Here is a 17,567-nt window from a genome sequence, read left to right as displayed (position 1 = left end):
ACTAAACACAAAAACCGAAAACACACACACACACACTAACTATGTTTGCATGAGAATCTTTCCTTTGGCAGAATATTTAACAGTAAATTATTTAGATGGATTATGTGGTACATTCTCCATTAATAAGTCTTTGCAAGCTTATTTAAAAGCCCAAGGTCTAGGAGCTCCTCTAACCATATCTTCAGGATATCATAATTCTCCCTGACTTCACTTCCTGAACACTGAAGCAACACTGTATTTTAAGTCAAAACTCATCGCACCATACATCTAACTGATAAATAATGGGCATTACTGTGAATGGAAAAAGATGGCTTTGTTCCTGCTCATGGTAGAAACTGTAGAAGTAGAAATTCTTTAACAGAAATTCAGTCAAATTCTTGCAGAACTTCTTTCAGAAGCTAGGAGGACTAGAGTTTTCCTTGGGATTTTTTTCTCCCAGTAGCACAGGGAGTTAAAATATTCCTGACTTTTGCACTGGGTCACCCACATACCAAGCCAATATTGAGATGGAAATCAGAGCTGTCTTAAGGCTGCTCCTGGTTACCATCACCTTCTTAAAGTCTCCAAGAAATGATTTCAGTTCCCTAGGATCAGAGAGAGACAGATGTTCCATACTAGTTTCCTTATAAGTTCACCTGTAGTGGATTAGTAAATAATACATTGTTAGAGGAAGGCATTGCAAAGCTATCACACGAGGGTTTGTGTCTTTTGTTTGTTTGCTTGTTTGTTTTTCAAATCTAGCATTCTCCTGGCAGTGCAGGTACATGGTTGAATTGACTTTTTCCCTGTTTCATTCTAGCTGATTGCTGAAAAGAAGCTACAGGAGGTCAGCATCTGGCCCCAAATTTGAGTTGTATGCAATAGAGTGAGGATTCTTCAGTTTTAATATTAATATCAGCGTTAACAGCAGCATGTCTTCTAGTGCAACACCTCAGTGAGGTCACTTCTAGGGACAGTCAGGATTGTGAATTGTGATACTGTATTGTGAAATTTTGGCTAAAGTTGGTGTTGTGTGAGAGGCATTCTGAATGCAGATTTTGGCCCTCTAACAAGCCCGTTGCCACCAACCTAAAAATTAAGAAAATACTTTTTCATATATGGACTTTTTTTTTTTTTTTTTTGTCTCCTGGCTTTACAACTTCAATTCACACTAATTATAGATTAACTGTAATAATAAAAATAAATAAATAATTAAAATAACAACCAAACAAAAAAACCCACTGTCATCTATATTCATACTCATACACTAGAAATTAGAAGTTGAGGGTGAGAACTGAAAAATTCAGTCTTGGATGTTGAGAAAGAGTCAGACCTGCTGTCTCCCCTTGAAGTCACCTAGGTGAGGCTTTTTGACATAATGGAAGCATCAATGAACTGCTCGTGATTAAATGTTTGACAGGTTGACACTATCCCCCTGAACAGGAAGACTGGGGTTGAAAGAAAATTTTAATACAAACAGAATTTCATTAATACCACAGTTTGCTGGTCTTTTCTTTTCCCCCACCATTATTTTTGCTTAGATGGTGTCATTACCTTTTAAAGGGGAAAGACACTATGGTTAAGCTTTGTCTCAGAAACAATGTCATACTAATGGAATGGGAGCTTTCAAGTAAAATCTGAAACAAGCATGGAACAGTTCTGATTCTCCAGGCACAAACAAAACCAGTTTTAATAGGGTGGTTCCTTTAAATGCAGGCTCTATTCATTGAGCCAACATTTATTTTGTAGAGAGAGTGCAGAAATTCATTAAACAATATAAAATAATCAATATAAATAGAGTATCAGAATGGTCTTACATCTCCAAATCCAAAAATATAGCCTCACTTTGCTTTATTTACCTTCTGAGAGCTTTTTTTCAAATGTGGTAACTGTTAGACTCTATCTGCTCTGTTCAGTGTTAGGGCTGTCATGATGAAAGTGCATAAACAATATAAATAATAGTTGTTGGCACATGAAAGGAACTCCGAGTGGATTGTTCTTTTGGAATCTAACTGTCAGGGCTTTTGTTTGACTCTGTTTTTTTATTATTATTATTTTTCATGTTTAATCCAAAAATTCTTAGAATCTTAAATTGATTATTTGAAAACCCATCATTCTTTTAATATTTACATTGGAATTTAATATTTATAGCTTGATGCCAGGCAATTCTTATACAATTTAGTAAATATTTATTAAATCAGACTTGTTTTTTTAAGACTTACAGTTTTGTAACTACTCCCTAGCACTAATACCCTTTGAAGCAGAATGTCAGCCTGCGCAAGTCAGTTTCTATATTGTCTTTCCATTTCTTGTCTGCATTGATCCTTCTTGACTTCTTTTCACTGCTGAATAGTTAAATAGCTTAATCTCTTTCTGATCCTTGATATTATCAGGTTATATAACCTCCCACTCCATTCCCACTCATCATCTCTGAAATGTAATATTTGCACGTGGAATTTTGACTTCTCATTTGCGATTTGGAGCGGTCTTTAAAACATTGTTTGAACCCACAACAACACTCCTCGTGATGCATTTTTAATTTCTCATTTGCAAGCAAGTAAACTGACTTACTGAGAGCTTACAGTCAACATTCTTCTGATACCATTTAATTGCAAGTGTTCAGCTTTTATATGCACAGCTTGAGACATTTACCACCTTACTTGCAGACTCATACAAACTCTTTTTGAAGATGAGAATTGTGGAAGTACTGACTCACAGTGAAAAGCAGACCATATGCATCTTCTCAGTTTGGAAACCTAAAACTGAGCCATCTAAATCAATGAACGTGATAGAACGTTATAAACAGCTTACCCAGTCACCAACAGAGCCAGTAATAGACCTTGGGCATCTGCTTCACATTTTCTTGTTCTCCTGCTATGCCGTTCTCCACTCCTTAAATTTGTCCATCAGTGACAAATTAAGTACAAGTGGACACTTGAGGGATATGGGCAAAAGAATGTTGAAAACAAAGCAATTCAGAAGGTTTTATCCTTTCTATCCAAGTCAATGGCAGGTGTTCTACATCCTATTACAGCCCTGATAGTGAGTTACGTTGCGTCATTTCAGCACACTTGCTTTCAGACTGGATGAATAAATGTCAGTTCAGATAGCAGATATCCAGTCCAAATGATCCACAGTTGGATGGCAGCAGGTGAACAGAGGAATTTCCAGTGCAGGAGCCTATCCTAGCACTCCACACATGGAAGACTGCAGATATTCCAGGTCTTGGTAATGGAAAGAAGCAGATATAAACTAGGAAATATTTTCCTGTGATTTTATAGTACATTCATGATTGATTATGAGCCTGTACATGATGGAGAAGAGAGCTTTTCAGAATAAATATAAACAGTTCTGATTATACATCTTCCCTCTTATTGACACAAATGGGCAATAGACAACGTGCTATAAGCAAAAAAATGTTTCACTACATTAGGAACCATTTCTTTGCTAAAACACCCATGAAATCAGCCTCTTGACATATTCCCCAGCAAGTTAATCTGATTGTGATTGTCTCTGAGTGAAATGGAAATGAGAAAATTCCAATAAGCATGCGAACATACAAACTGATTTTCAACCCATTTTAAACACAGGTTGGCTGAAGACATTACTTGTGTAGACGAGTAAGTGAAAGGATGAAGTGCATCTGAATGTAAAAGCCAAAATCAATTTGATTTTAAATGATTTTCAACTGATTTTAAAAAGCAATGGTGTGGAACTTATGTGTAAGGTTAAAAGACTTCAATTTTATTCCCTTCAAACTAAAACAAGCTTATTTTTTCTCCTGTATTCAATTTATTATTTTTTTTATTCCACTACTGTTTTCAGGAGCCTGTATGTCACTTTACCAGTTTTAGTCAGGATTATTGGACCAACAATGCAAAATATTTCTATACACTGAACTGAACAGCAGATGGGACTCCATGAATATTATATTATTCATGGCTATTGAATTAGAGATGCCCTAAAAACAAAATATCTAGTCTGCTGTGGTAGTGCCTCTGTTATGACCTTTATTCTAGCTGCAGGTTTATTTTAACTAAATTCATTGAGAAACCCAACGGAGTGATCAAAATCCTTCATGAAAGTAGCAAGAGCTTTTCCTGTTGAATTCAGTGGGCTGCTGGTCAGGCTGTGTTTACTATTCACTGAGCAAAATGGTTTTGTGATACAAGTTCCATAATAAGCCTGGATAAATTTGGATTCAACTACAAAGTGATAGTAATATATTTTTTTTTCTTTTTTTTTTTTTCTTTTTTTTAATATATTTTGTTACCTGTCAATTTTGATTTTAATATTATTGGTGAGGGGATTGATTTTTACTGCATGTGGACCCAGCAGCAACTCCTGCTATCCATTTTGAAAAGTGAATTATAGCTTCCTGTGGGACTTGGAATATGGTGGTGCTGGAATTCCAGAAGTATTTTGATCAATCCATGTTGAATGAGAGATGCTACGGTTCCTCAGATTGGATGGACAGTGACTAACTTGTGAATTCAAACTGTTCTAAGCATTTGCTGCTTATGCTTTGGAAAATGCTTCTTGATACAGGTATGAAAACAACCCACAGTTGTGGTCAAACACAGGCTTAAATTCTGTAGAGTTAATTCTACAACAGAGCTGTGCAGGATTTAAATGAGTTTAAATTAGAACAGCATAGAGCTTGCTGAAATCTTTGCACAAATATCTGTGATTAAGAATGGTGACAAATGTGTCTGTGCTATTAATTGTAGAATCCCGTATCATAAAGAATTCCAAAAAAAAAAAAAAAAACACAACATAATCCATTTGTCTGGGAGTATTTTAAATGAGGAGTAAACAAGCTAATTTCTGAGCTCCTTTACATCAGTGTAAATTGAAGAAGAATTTTCTTCAGAAATTAGACTGTTTAAATGCCATGAGATCATTTCTATCTTCTCTCTTTCAATATCTCTGTGCATTCCAGTTCTTCTGGCTTCCCACCATGATTTAGTTTTCTGTTTGTATTTATAAGAGGGAGTTTATTGCTGATGTTTGTGCACAGTGTAATTAAAAAGCAGCTTCCTTACTGAAAGCAAGGGCTCTGAGTCAGTTCCTGATATTTAATACATCCCTTATTAAAGCAATATGATAAATCCTGTATATGAAAAGAGATTAAGGATAAGGCCTTCAAAAAGAAGAAACATTTAAATGTTAGACTTATGTTCATATTTACATATATTTCAGTGGAAGCACCAAAGTTCTCAGCAGTTTGAGCCAACCTAGGTATCGAGGGTCTGAAATCTCAGTCAATGAATTTATCTCTTTACTTCCATGTAAAGATTCTTCATGGTACAATGTGTTGTTTTTTTCAATCTGCATATTTACTCACTGTATCTTTTAGTACTGTTTTACACTATTCAGTGTTTTTAAAGCTTCTGTCTACACAACAGTAAAACCTTGCTGATGTAAATAGGCTACCTACATGGCCATTCAGCTAAGCCAGTTTCCTTAGTGTAATAGTTACATTAGTACTTACATAATTTCCTTTCTGAAAACATTCAAACTATCCTGAAACAATACTTACTGAGGTGAATTTTCTTAAGAAGATGATGCAAAATCTTCACTTTCTGGAAATGCTCTGAAGATTTTGTGCATGTATGTTTTTGTGTGTCAAAATACAGATATTAGTTGGTGAACAGCTATAGATTTTTTACTTTTGTATATCTTCCTAGATTCACAATTGAAAAAAAAACAAAAAACTTGTGGGACAATGCCTACTGTAAAGTGTGTGACACAAATCTCTGACATGTTCACATCTTGAAAATGATGTGTGTCACTTGTCCTCAACTCATAAAGACCTTTCAAGATTTAAAAAAGGTAAGGAAATGCCAATAGCAGTGAGCCGATTTCTGGAATGGTTCCCATATGAAAAGAGGGTAAGTAGAATGAGCTTAGAAAAGAGGTCTGATGGCTGTGTAATTCCAGTTGGTAGAATCTTAAATTGTATGAAAAAGTATAGGAAACAACTATTCTCTATTTCTTATGCTAACAGTGTTTAAGCAAGTGTCAGTGCTCACTCTCTCACACACGCGCACACACACACACACACACACACAAAGCATTAGTAAACTGTGGAACTCATTGCCACAGGATGCCACAAAAGCCAAAGTATAATTAGATTTAGAAAGTAATTATCTGGTTTCATGAACGGTAAGCTTGTCCTTTGTAATTAAAAAACAGAATCCTTACTACTGGCAACAAAGTTCTTGATACAGCCTCAGCTCAGGATGTCTCAAAGAGCTGAATTATAGGACATATGCAAAAAAAAAAAAAAAAAAAAAAAGTCCTCTGTGTTATGTAATGCTGAAATATTGCTTTTGCAGAAGTTTTTGGTTTTGTGTTTTGTATTTTACAATGACATTTAATGGAATGTAGGAAAATCTACAGCGGTGTAATGCCATCACTTTACTAATTTAAACTTATCACATAGGCACACTGCATCAACATCAAATATAGCTTATTTTGTTTCCAAGTACGCTGATAGTGTACTCTCTCTCTCTGGTACACAGCAACTTTATTTAATGTTCATATTTCATATGCCAGATAGCACCCTGTGTATTCTATAATAATATAATAATGCATCAAGTACTAAAATAAATGGAGCAAAACCTGATCAAATGTGGAAGATTTTGAACTTAGCTCCCAGTAGCATATGCATGCACCTACATGCAAATGTGAAATAAGGCAAGAATGCCTAACCTGAGGCCTACATACTCACTCCAAAAATACCAGAGTTCAGTCCTGGACTGTATTCATCTTAATAAAGGACTGAAATCCACAAAAAGGCCTAAAGTCCCTGAATTCAAGTCATCCATTTTATGTTGAGAAGTATGTTTGGACCAGTGATGATTTTTTTCCGCCCAAGAGAATCTGCCTATGAAGGATGAGAGTATTAGACATTTGTTTCTTTTTATTGCAAAGTAGTAGCTGGTCTTCAACAGGACATAAGTTGAATCGCTCTCAGATTGTGCTACCAACCTATTTTGCATATTGCTCTATGGCATTGGCTCAACAAAGCAGAGCCTACAGTTATCCATTACTCTCTTCCCACAGAGCTGGTCTGGATTAGCCAGACAAGTCGCTGGCTTCTTAGCATTTTGCACAATGCCAGCAGCAATAGTTGGTCCTTGTGAGCAACTCACCTTGACAGAGATGGGTGCATTTTTTAGCAAGCTAGTGTTTATATTAGAGTTTGACTGTTCACCTGCTGAAAGTGCTGACTGAGCCCATGGCTAGAACTCCAAAGGTTTGCAGTGTGTTGCACGTTATTTCAAGAATGGAGGAGAACTCGTTGGTTTTCTTCTTATTATTATTGTCCATGCATAAAATTGTATTACCGCAGCATGGACATGCTTTATGGACCAACAGGCTTCCATTGTGCCAGGTGGCTGTGAATGGAGTTGCTGCATGGCATAGCAGAGAATGCAAATGAAGCCATTAAATGGGCATTTTTTGTATTGAATCTTCTAAAGAAAAACAAACAAAAAACCAGCCTTTTCAGGCTGACTCCCTTTTGCCTGGTTCAGGGAACAAGCAACTCTTCCAGTTAGCCCAGCCACACTACTGAAATATTGCTTTCTACTAGCAACAGCAGCAGTAATACACGAGTTGTCTTTGAGCTCGTATCTTTGTGGAGAGGAGCGCTCACTCACCAGAACTCACCAGAAGCTTTCTTGCTTCACCTTCAAGTGCCCCTTTACAGTATGTGAGCACCTGTAGAGCCTAACATTGTCTGCAAGCGCCTGGATAACCAGCAGTGGTGAGTCTGGGGGCTTTGGAAAGTGGAGGAGGGGAAAGTTTGGGTGCATAAATAAGCTGAAAAAATCCTCACTGTCAAATGAAATGTTCCTCTGCTTTATCACCATTATTTTTAGTGAGATTTTGCATTATGGTACCTTGAGTTTTAAATTAAATGTCAAATATAATTTGGCACTACAAAGAATGAATTATGTGACTGCCCTTAGAGAAAATCAGAAGGCTTAGCTCTGTGAGTTAAATTGGTATCTGCCTTATACTGAGCTGATGTGGGCTAATTGATTAGGATCTGACAGGATACCATATTGCAAATTCAGCACAATCTCTCCCATTAAAAAAAAATAGACCTAAGGTACCTTTAGGGAAAAGCAAAAAAATCTTATGTGAAACAGAATGGGGAGAGCAAAAGAGTATCTTCAAGGACTGTCTTTTGCACTGATGGTTTAGATTCCCCAGAAGCCCACATTTCTTAAGGGCACAAGATGGATGTTAATGTGCCCCGGGTCACTTTGAAAGCAGATTTGCAATCAGATTTCAGGTTCTTCTGGCCTAATTTTAAAGAAGAGCAAAATATTTTCTCAGATAGCTGACTAAATCTATCTCCGTGAGAACTAAGATGACAAAGTGCCACTTTAGATCATTAAAGAAGGGTAATACATTTTAATCAGCAATTATATGGGGAAGGACAAACCAAAAGCTATAGCAGTGGGTCATTTTAGAAATTCAGTACTCGTGGCCCTCTCCCTTTCAAAACGTATGATGCTATTTCCTGGAAACATTAGTCTTAAAAAACTATTGTCAAGTAAACAAGCCTTGTGTTTCTCACAGCCTTCATGTCTGTGTAGTCTGGGTTTAATTTTCTGTTAAGTATGGGTAGTGTTGGGGGGGGGGGAGGACTAAGTTTGAAGTTCTAATGTAGTCAGGCTGGAATCTGTCACTCAGCTTATTGCATGTTGATGACTCAGTGCAGTTTCAGCTGTAAGCAGACCATGATTTATGGACACCAAGTGAACTCCTGCGGCAAAAACCAGCCATGAGATCAGAGCAGCAATAGGGCCCTTTTTTGGCAGGAGACAGCGCCTGCATTTTTCTCATTCATGCCAAACTGCTTTGCACGGCAATTAGCTCTGTCCTCATTTAGTCTCCAGTCCCAAAGGGTAATGAAAGTCATATATCATCTTCAAGGCTGCTAATTATCCAGCTCAGTTACAGGTAGGCTTTGTAACTGTGAGAAGGGCCTGTCTGCTTGATATTTATTGCTCTTCCAATAAGCAAGCAAAGGAGAAGGGGGGGAAAAACTTTCTTGAAAGCTTGCCCATACCCCTTGCCTCAGATCCTTGACATACCTTCTGCAAATGTGCTAGTCAAAGGGGAAATGTCTTCATTCCACATATCCATTTTTCATGCTGTAACTAAACATTCAGCAAGAACAGAGAGCAAGTGCCTGAAACATGAGAGAACATACATTTGGGGTGAGCTTGTCTCTGGCTGTTTGCTTGTGGAAAGGCAATCCTCTGAATACACAGTCATGAAAACAGGAAGAGCAGTAAGAAAGAATGAGGAAATTCTTTCTCCTCCTCCACTCCTTTCTCCTCCCAGCCCTTCAGCACACACCAGAGCAGCATCTTGGGAAAGCACTGGGGTTAGGGAACCATGATAGTTTTACTGAGGATATGTCAAATGAAACCTTGAACTCTGTATTTGAGCCCTCTCACCATCAGCCCTGAAATACTGTAAAATTCAACTCTCTAAAGAAAGTATGGGACCTGCCCAACTTTCTGTAACAGGTTGGCAATTCCATTTGTTTTGGATGCTGATTATTAACAGAGTCAGGTCTCACTACTTGGACCTATCTTATGCTGTTTGTAATATACTGGCTAAATCCATGTTCTAGGTATCTGAGACCTTAGTATGGTAAGGATTGAACTATTGAACTTCCCAACCTTGGATGAAATCCTGCTGTATTTTGAAAAGGCTTTTTTTTTTTTTTTTTTTAAATTTATATGTGCACAGTAGACTTGTTACACATGCATGGAGCGACACCACATAAAGTCTGACCAAGGTCCCCATTTGCCACTGAGCCCATTGTCTCAAAAAATTCTCAAGACAGTCTTGTTGTCTAGAAAGGCAACCACCAGGGTAAACGTGTAACGGGTGAGCTGGGGCAGAAGCAGTCAGTAAAGCTCAGCAAAAAGAGCTTTGTCTGACACCTGCATCTGGAGGCACAGTGGGCAGGAGGAGCAGAGATGCTCATCGTATGTGCACAGTAACAGCAGTATGTGACTATAAGGGCAGAAGGCAGAGAAGATCTGAGCTTTTTGTCATAGCAGAAACATGTTGAGGAGATTACGCTGCCAGGTATATGGCTTTTTGGGTGGGGAGCTGAACTGCAGCACGGTGGGAGTTCTGCAGCCTTTCACAGCTTTGAACTGCAGTGTGGTATTGGGAGGGGCCCAGTACTGCTCTGGTGCCTCTGGGTATCTGCACTTGGTTCATCCAGGCCTGATTTTCATTTCTGTCAGCAGTAGGAAAGCACTCAGAGTGCGGGGGTGTGAAAAAACAGGACAAAGTTTCTTATTCTTACATTGTCTCTTCCTGTCTTCAGTGTTGTATGAAAATGGAGGATCAGTTTTCATGATCAAATGTGATTTTATTTTTCTTTGCACTGTGAACGTCACAGTGTTTTGCAGACACTGTTTTCACCTTCTTCCTGGCCTGGAGGAAGCATTAGGAAGCTGATGGAGATCCAAGTGGTTCAGATATCAAGAGTCAGAGGAGTATTGCGAATGAGTGGGTGTTCATCTGTTGTGTATTGGCAGGTTCCCTTGAGCTGACTGGTGCTCATCTGATTTATACCAGTCCTGGAGCTGCCGTGCAAACCTTGGGTTGTCTGTCTGCAGTGTCTTTGCCAATTTTCCAAACCCGTTGACTTAAACTTTCTGTAGTTGCGTTCTACATGCTCTCACCTCAGCTTTCCTGGAAGCAGGTATTCATGCAGCTCTTTCTGACAGCGATGGGAACTACTCCTGTATGTCCTGCTGCAGAGCAGAGCACTGTGTTCCTGCTTTCCTGCAAGACTTTCTTGCTGAAGCACCATTCTACCCGTGATGATGGGTAGGGCAATGAGTAGGATAGAAGTCGCCAGTCATGATCAGAGTGGTGATCTATCTAATCTGATATCTTGGCACTGATAATGGATAGTGCTAACTGCTGTAGAGGAAGCTGTCCCTTTTCCTCCTATTATTTAATTCCTTCTTTGAAAAGGATTTTAATTACTCTTTTCCCACAATAATAAGATTTTCTGTTTCTAAAAAAAAAGTTGGTTTGGCACTTTTCATTCTGCAGCTCTATAGATTTTTCTTTTTCCACATCTTGGAGTTTTTCTGCAGTCTCCCCTTGGGAGTTAGCAGAGAGTGAGAGACGCATAACAGGAAGAAACAAATATTAAAAGCTTAATCCAAATCCTGCTGAAGCTGCTAGTGTATTGCCTTGCCACCATTTGGTTTAGATCTGCCTCCTAAGTCAGCTTCTCATGTAGTACTAATTAGCGTGACACCAATATTAAATATTGTTTTGGAAGTAGTGTTCTCTGAGATGAAGATGAGAAAGTAATGAAAAATGAATGTTTAAGCCTTGCAGTTCTCTGTCCACAAAACCTGCTCTTAGACTGTCATTTCACTTGGTTTGATTTTCCTATTTATTGTCCCATCTCTTGAAGCAAACATTTTTCTGTCTTCTATCCATTGCCGTTTAGTATTAAGAATGACCATGTTATCATAAAGGCAGGTATCCCAAATTCTTACTCTTTATCAGTAATGTGATTTGTTGCACAGCAAATTACATGGGAACTTCTTGGCTTTTTGTTTACTTCTGTCACCAAAAAGGGGTGATACTCAGGGATAGTTTTGTATCAGCCAAAGGCTAATCTGTTTCTAAACTGCTGAAAAGGTGGTGAAAGGGTGAGTGTCTGTCCTCAGCAGCAGCACTCCTCCAGATGTGCAGGCAGCTGCATGGAGAACAGATCTGGGGGACTGCTGAGGTGTGCAACCACGCATGCTGACACACAGGGTGCAGGAGAGGCAGGCGAGGGGGAGGAAAGGTGGAAAGGAGGGATCTGTCCCTTCAGCAGCATTTCACAGTTCAGCTAGATGAAGCTGGCCATGAAAGCACAACCTTACTGTAGCTGCATCCATGCGTTCTGTTTAGGGCTCAGTTTGTTTGTTAGGTGGCTTCTTCAGCAGGTGAAAATAAAATAAAATTGTATAGGAAAGGGGCAGCATAATATAATATTACCATAATATGGAAAAGGGCAGCATAATAAAGCCTTGCTGCGTGGACCCCTACACAGGATTTGGCTACTGAGTCCCTAACTACAGCAAATTAAAATTAAAAATAATAACATAAAATATAAAATAATGCTGCTTTTAAAATCTTTCACTCATGAGGTAGCTTTACTCTCCCCTTCCTAATGAAACTGAAAAAAAAAAAAGGAATATAGGGAAATTCCATAATTCCATTTGTAGCAGTTGAATTATGGATCTTCAAAATGATTCCTGTGCATGAGTTGATTACACTGCCACAGGAGCCTTGTTCTGTTCATTCCTTGTGGGAAGCAGTTGTGGTAAGCCTCTGTGTTCAACAGTTTGGACTGTAGGGCAACTCCAAACAGCTCCTGGGGAATTATTCAGCATTGTCTGAAAATTCACTCAGATGTTCAAAAACTTCAAAATGTTCAAAAGATGTTCAAAAGTAAAATCTCTCTGTGTATAAAGTTGGCAGCAAGGATACGTGTGATAAGTAAAAATAAAGCAAAACAGAGGTCTGATGTGTGAGGTACAGGTTGGAGCAGGACGTGGTAGGATTGCTTTCTTCTTATGACCAAGAGGATTTTTTTCTTTTTTAACGTATATTTATGTGCTCAACAGTAAATACATTGCTTCTCTTTTGTGACAGAAAACCATCACAAATTTGATCAGCCCCAACAGGGAAGGCACTAAACATCTTGTCTGGTAAATGTTAAGCTCACTGTCAGGAGCCACCAAATCTTTGGCATATACACATGGGGAAGGGGTGAGGAAGTTTGTTTTATTCAATCTCTTCATATATATTCTGCTCTGTATAAGTTCTTGTAATGTGGTCATCTCTCTAATTAATCATCTATGTGTCATTCCATTTTATGTCAGAGCAAGCAAGGTCAAAGAGATGCACTATGTGCATAGAGCAGAAGAGGCTAAGTTTTGCAGTTATTTAGCTCTTTCGGATGATTGTTCTTCATTTCATAATGAAGTCACGAACAGCCCACAGGAGATCCCACCTCTTGTACAGATGAACTCTAGCCTTGTTATGGAGAGCCCTGCAGGGACAGAGGGCCATAACTGATAACTGTGATCCTCATCCTCTCTTCATGTGTAAGTATGCTGGGAAGAGAAAATAAGAAATGAACCTGGTTTGAAATTTTATGAAAAGTCATTGCAGGCAGCACAGAACAAAGGTAGCTTGCTGACAGTACAGCTGTGGACATGCACAGACGTTCCTTTTCATTGGAACCAGCTCACTTTGTGAGCTTCCATGAGCAATACACAGTAGCTGGCTAGAGTCAGTGAATTAAATGTGGGTTTCTTTTATGTTGATTTCTTACTAGTTTGTCTTCAAGAGGATAATGGAAGGTTATTTCTCAAATTAGATACAGTGCATCTCAGGCAGGGCATGGTACCTCTTGTTTGTGATTACTTTTTTGGCCCAAAGGAGTCAGAGTTACCATCCCTGGGCTCTTCTACTGCAACACAGAAAGCGTCCTGGTGCATCCGTGTCTTTCCTGCTTTGGGAACACTGGCAGATTGATGATGGTGAGTGATGGCCAGATGTGTTTGTGCTGTTTGAGAAAGTTTCCTGAATATGTAAAACATAGGATATTATTTCACGATTGCTGTTCTGTTGTGCTCGGACTGTTTGAGGCTACTCCTATCAAGAGTCATAGGCATTCTGTAGCTGGTAACACCATAAAAGTGTAGCCATATGTAATTTTTACCTAATTGTGTCTCTAGGATATATCTCCACACAATTAATTAACCCGTTTATTGAGCAACAGGGAAAATGTTTTATTTACTAATATAGTAAACAAATTACCAACATACCTATGCTATGTGAAACATCAGTTATAGTGTTTGTTTCCACATTCAAAAATTATCACACTGAGTATGTATATTCAGAAGCAATCCTTTTATTCCTATCTTACTTTATACAGCTGAACTCATATTTATATTGCTTTCAGTCTCCAAGCCCAAGCCAAAGGCAACCACACAGTTGTCCTCACTCGAACCAAAACACAAGTCCATTGCCGTATGTGTTTAGTCTAAGCTATTTCAATATCTTGTTAAGAAACAGACAAGCAAGGGAACACCTCTAGTTCACTCTTCAAGCAGTACCATAAAATCATGTCATAGCTTTGGCCTGGCTGCTGTAGGACCAGAGACAGGACAATTCATTAGTCTGTATGTCTCTGCAGTAGAAAATTAGTACCTGATTTAGGGCAGAGCTCAATTGTGCCTTGTGGTAGGTGGCTGTCCAAAAAGCATTTGCATGACTTCCTCAGTGCACGCCTACCACAGTGATTTCTGCTTTCATTGCTCCAGACACCTCATCTATGTCTGTACTGCAACTGAGACTTGCTGGCAGAGGAATGCAATCTGAGCTTGCCTTTAGCTTTCCACATGGCTCCCAGAGGCCTCCATGCCTTGCAGACAAAATACCTCAGGGGTATATCAATGCTGTAAGTGCTGAAGGACCCAAGCTGGCTCAGCATGAGCAGTCTGGAACCAGGAATGGCAGAGAAGGACAGCAGATGTATCCATGCTCACTTTGTAGAACGTCTCTCAGTCCGAGAGCAGCATGGTTGTGCAAATGCAGCCAAACGACCTCTAGATTTGAGCTCTTATCTCTGCACATCACCACCTGGGCTAACCATTCAGTCTGCATCCTTGAGTCAGATCCTCAAGTTCTCAGGCAAAATTTTCAATGAAGTCTGGCAGAAGGAGCATGCAATTTTGTCCATAGACACTGAATACACAGTAGCAGTTGTGGATTGTCAAATCTAGCATAGGATTATACCCCACATCATATGCTTCAGCACTTTATACAGACTATGTTTAAATTAATTTTTAATTAGCTCATTTTACAGATAGAAGATCTGCTCATCTCAGGTTTCATAACCACAACTTTGCCTGCAGGTCTCTTTATCAGACGGTTGGATTATGCCAGCACCAAACTGGAGCTGGAAGTGCTCAGACCCTGCAGCAATGAGACTAATATTAAAAGCCCTGATAGCATCAAGCACCACCCTCCATTATATCACAATTGCATTTCCATCTTCATGCCCAACTATAAAGAGCTTGTGGAGGGTGGGGGTTCATGACTGCTGGAAAACCTGCAAGCCAGAGAGAGCCAAAGCTACTTGACTGTGCATAATGGTGCTACCCATAACCTCTGCATAGGTTTTGATGATTGAATGCGAGTTCAGCCCACCCAAAGTGATTCATAATGAATTGTTGGTCCAGAGGTTGCAAACCACTGATATTTTCCCTCTTCTGGTTGCAGAAGATTTTATAGACATACTCGTACATGTATAATGAGACGTGACAGTGCCAGTTGCCTGCAATAGTCTTGTCTGCTTTGGAAATCCCTTCTCTCCTCCATTCAAAGTCTGTCTCCTGTTGTGAGATGCACTGGCTACACACAGCTTGCAGCGTGAATCGGCATAGCTGAGAAAGTTCTAACTGCACAGATCTGGAATTAAGGTACATATAAAGTGATTTATTTGGGTTTATTCAGGAAGTATGTGGCATAGTTAGGAACAGACCAACTAACTTAAAGTCCAAGTATTGGTCTTTACCAGAGCCCATCCTTACCCCTGTTCTACCTACATGTTAACAGTCTCTTCATTAGATGCTTTCAGTCCCACTGAGAAATTCTCCATGGAGCTTCCAACCCACTCTGGTGTGAGAAGATGACAACAGTTGTAATGAAATAATTCAGAAAATTTGTTTTTTCCTTTTTGTTCCTTTCCATTTGCTTTCAGAAATACTGTCAGAAAGCTAATTTCCATGAGACCAGGATGGAACGGACATTTCAACGTGTGTCAGTATGGCTTCGTAAGGATAGCTGCACCATGGGAGACTACTTGCTTCAGACTGATCAGATGGAAGAAAAGGCTGTCAACTTAGCTTGACACAAACTGCAAATTTGACTCAAAAAAGTTCCTGAAAAAATGTATGGTGTGCTGTTTAAGGTACATCAAATCTTTCTGGAGAGATATCCAGTCCCAATTTAATTTCTATGAAATCCTGTTCTTGGCCTGTGCGGAACCATACCACAGCCTCAGTGATGGGAGGAAATCCAACTGCAAAGGGTCCTGAAGTTATCATCCAGCCATTCACACCTCTGAAATTTCATAATAAATTGAATCAGCTGAACGTGGTGGTGGGGTTAGACAATGAACAGATCTGAATGAGTGGTGAAACCAATGACTCATCTCAGTGTCTAATTTCATTCCTGTTCAGATTGTTTATCTAGGAAGAAAAGGGCAGAGAATGTATGAGGATATATGTGCTGTTTATTTAAATGTGTAGTAGAAAGCTAATTCCTAGGTAGAAGTTCTGCTCTGAAGCAGTGGGAGGGAGAGACTGATTTGCTATAGGGATATCATTAATTTATTTATTTTAATGACATTTCTTGTCTTTTGTTTCACATGTAACAAAAGACGATAGTAACTTTCTTCAAAGTCCATCTGTCTGAGATCCTTCTTTGTTATTGATTTCCATTCAACTCTTTCCAGCTTCTCTATGAGTTGATGGCATTCGAGGGCCAAAGCCTTGTGATGTATTTGCTGTGGTTTTATTAATGCTGTACAAAGCCTCATCTCTTCCCTAGTTCCTGATTGTGGTGAGCCGGAGGATGGAAAACCAAGCTGCAGTGAAGCATTTCAATATCCTATTTCACTGCAAACTCACATTAAATTTGCTATTCTCTTTGAAGTCAGCAGAAAAACCGTGACTGACATCAACTGAATATCTGGTTCTGTGCTTCTGACAACATTACTGCTTGTCTTGTATAGCAGTCCCTGTGGCCGCTGAGACTGAAAAGTAGCTCAGGCAGTTTCTTAGAGGTTGGGAATGCAAAGAGCCCCGATATCTCATCCTCTAGCCAGCCTGCCGTCCCTGTCCCCAGTTCTCGTCAACTTTTTCTAACCCACTAGTGCCACTGCCACCATGTCTCTGCCTAGCCTGTCAGCGCTAAATTGTCAGTAGGCATAACAGCAGGAGGATGAAGGTAACTGTTGGGTGTGAAAGGAGAAGTAGGCAAATATTTTGCTTGCCCAAGAGTGGGAATGTGCCGTCAATGTGCCTGGCTATTTCCCCGAATAACATGTTGCAGAGCATTTTCTGTAAGAGACAGGCCTCCTCTTCAACATCCTGCCTCCAAAAATAACTTGTGCCTGATCTTTCAAAACCCTTCATAATGTACCTTGCCAGTTACATATTGCTGAGCAGGAGGGTTGAGAGGATTATTTCAGCTGTGGCAATCAGTTTACACCTTGAACCACAAGATCGGATTACTTTTGGTATTTAATTTTGAAATATTTCCCCCAGATGTACTGTACCTTTGCATGTTTCTCGGATGAATTTCATTTTGTTATTTCCTGCTCTTATTTCTAAGCTTTCTTAGGTACTCTGTGTTGTTTCTCTGTCTTCACTTATGTTTGCAGCACTTCCTAATTTAGTATCATCTGCAAATTTAATTATTGTCTCGGCTCTTTGTAT

The 17,567-nt window shown here is 39.2% G+C and overlaps 1 protein-coding gene across 4 annotated transcripts in view; it reads left to right on the top strand.

Moving 5' to 3' along the window:
• The window catches only part of LOC311439621 (uncharacterized protein), a 196,740-nt gene that overhangs the window by 167,979 nt on the left and 11,194 nt on the right, over positions 1 to 17,567 (top strand). For 2 of the 4 annotated variants that reach the window (XR_014694855.1, XR_014694856.1), the window contains exons 1-4: positions 13,036 to 13,160; positions 13,436 to 13,598; positions 15,346 to 15,545; positions 15,827 to 16,036. The gene's annotated coding sequence lies outside the window, so the exon portion shown is untranslated. Of the gene's footprint in view, positions 1 to 5,669; positions 6,279 to 12,705; positions 12,823 to 12,935; positions 13,161 to 13,435; positions 13,599 to 15,345; positions 15,546 to 15,826; positions 16,037 to 17,567 lie in introns of those variants that run through there. The other 2 variants (XR_014694854.1, XR_014694857.1) reach the window with 2 other exon arrangements.

Source organism: Aythya ferina, assembly GCF_964211825.1.
Source record: "Aythya ferina genome assembly, chromosome: 7".
NCBI classification, from domain to species: Eukaryota; Metazoa; Chordata; class Aves; order Anseriformes; family Anatidae; genus Aythya; species Aythya ferina.
The sequence above is the reverse complement of the archived record's forward strand: the minus strand, read 5'-3'. Positions and strand labels throughout refer to the sequence as shown.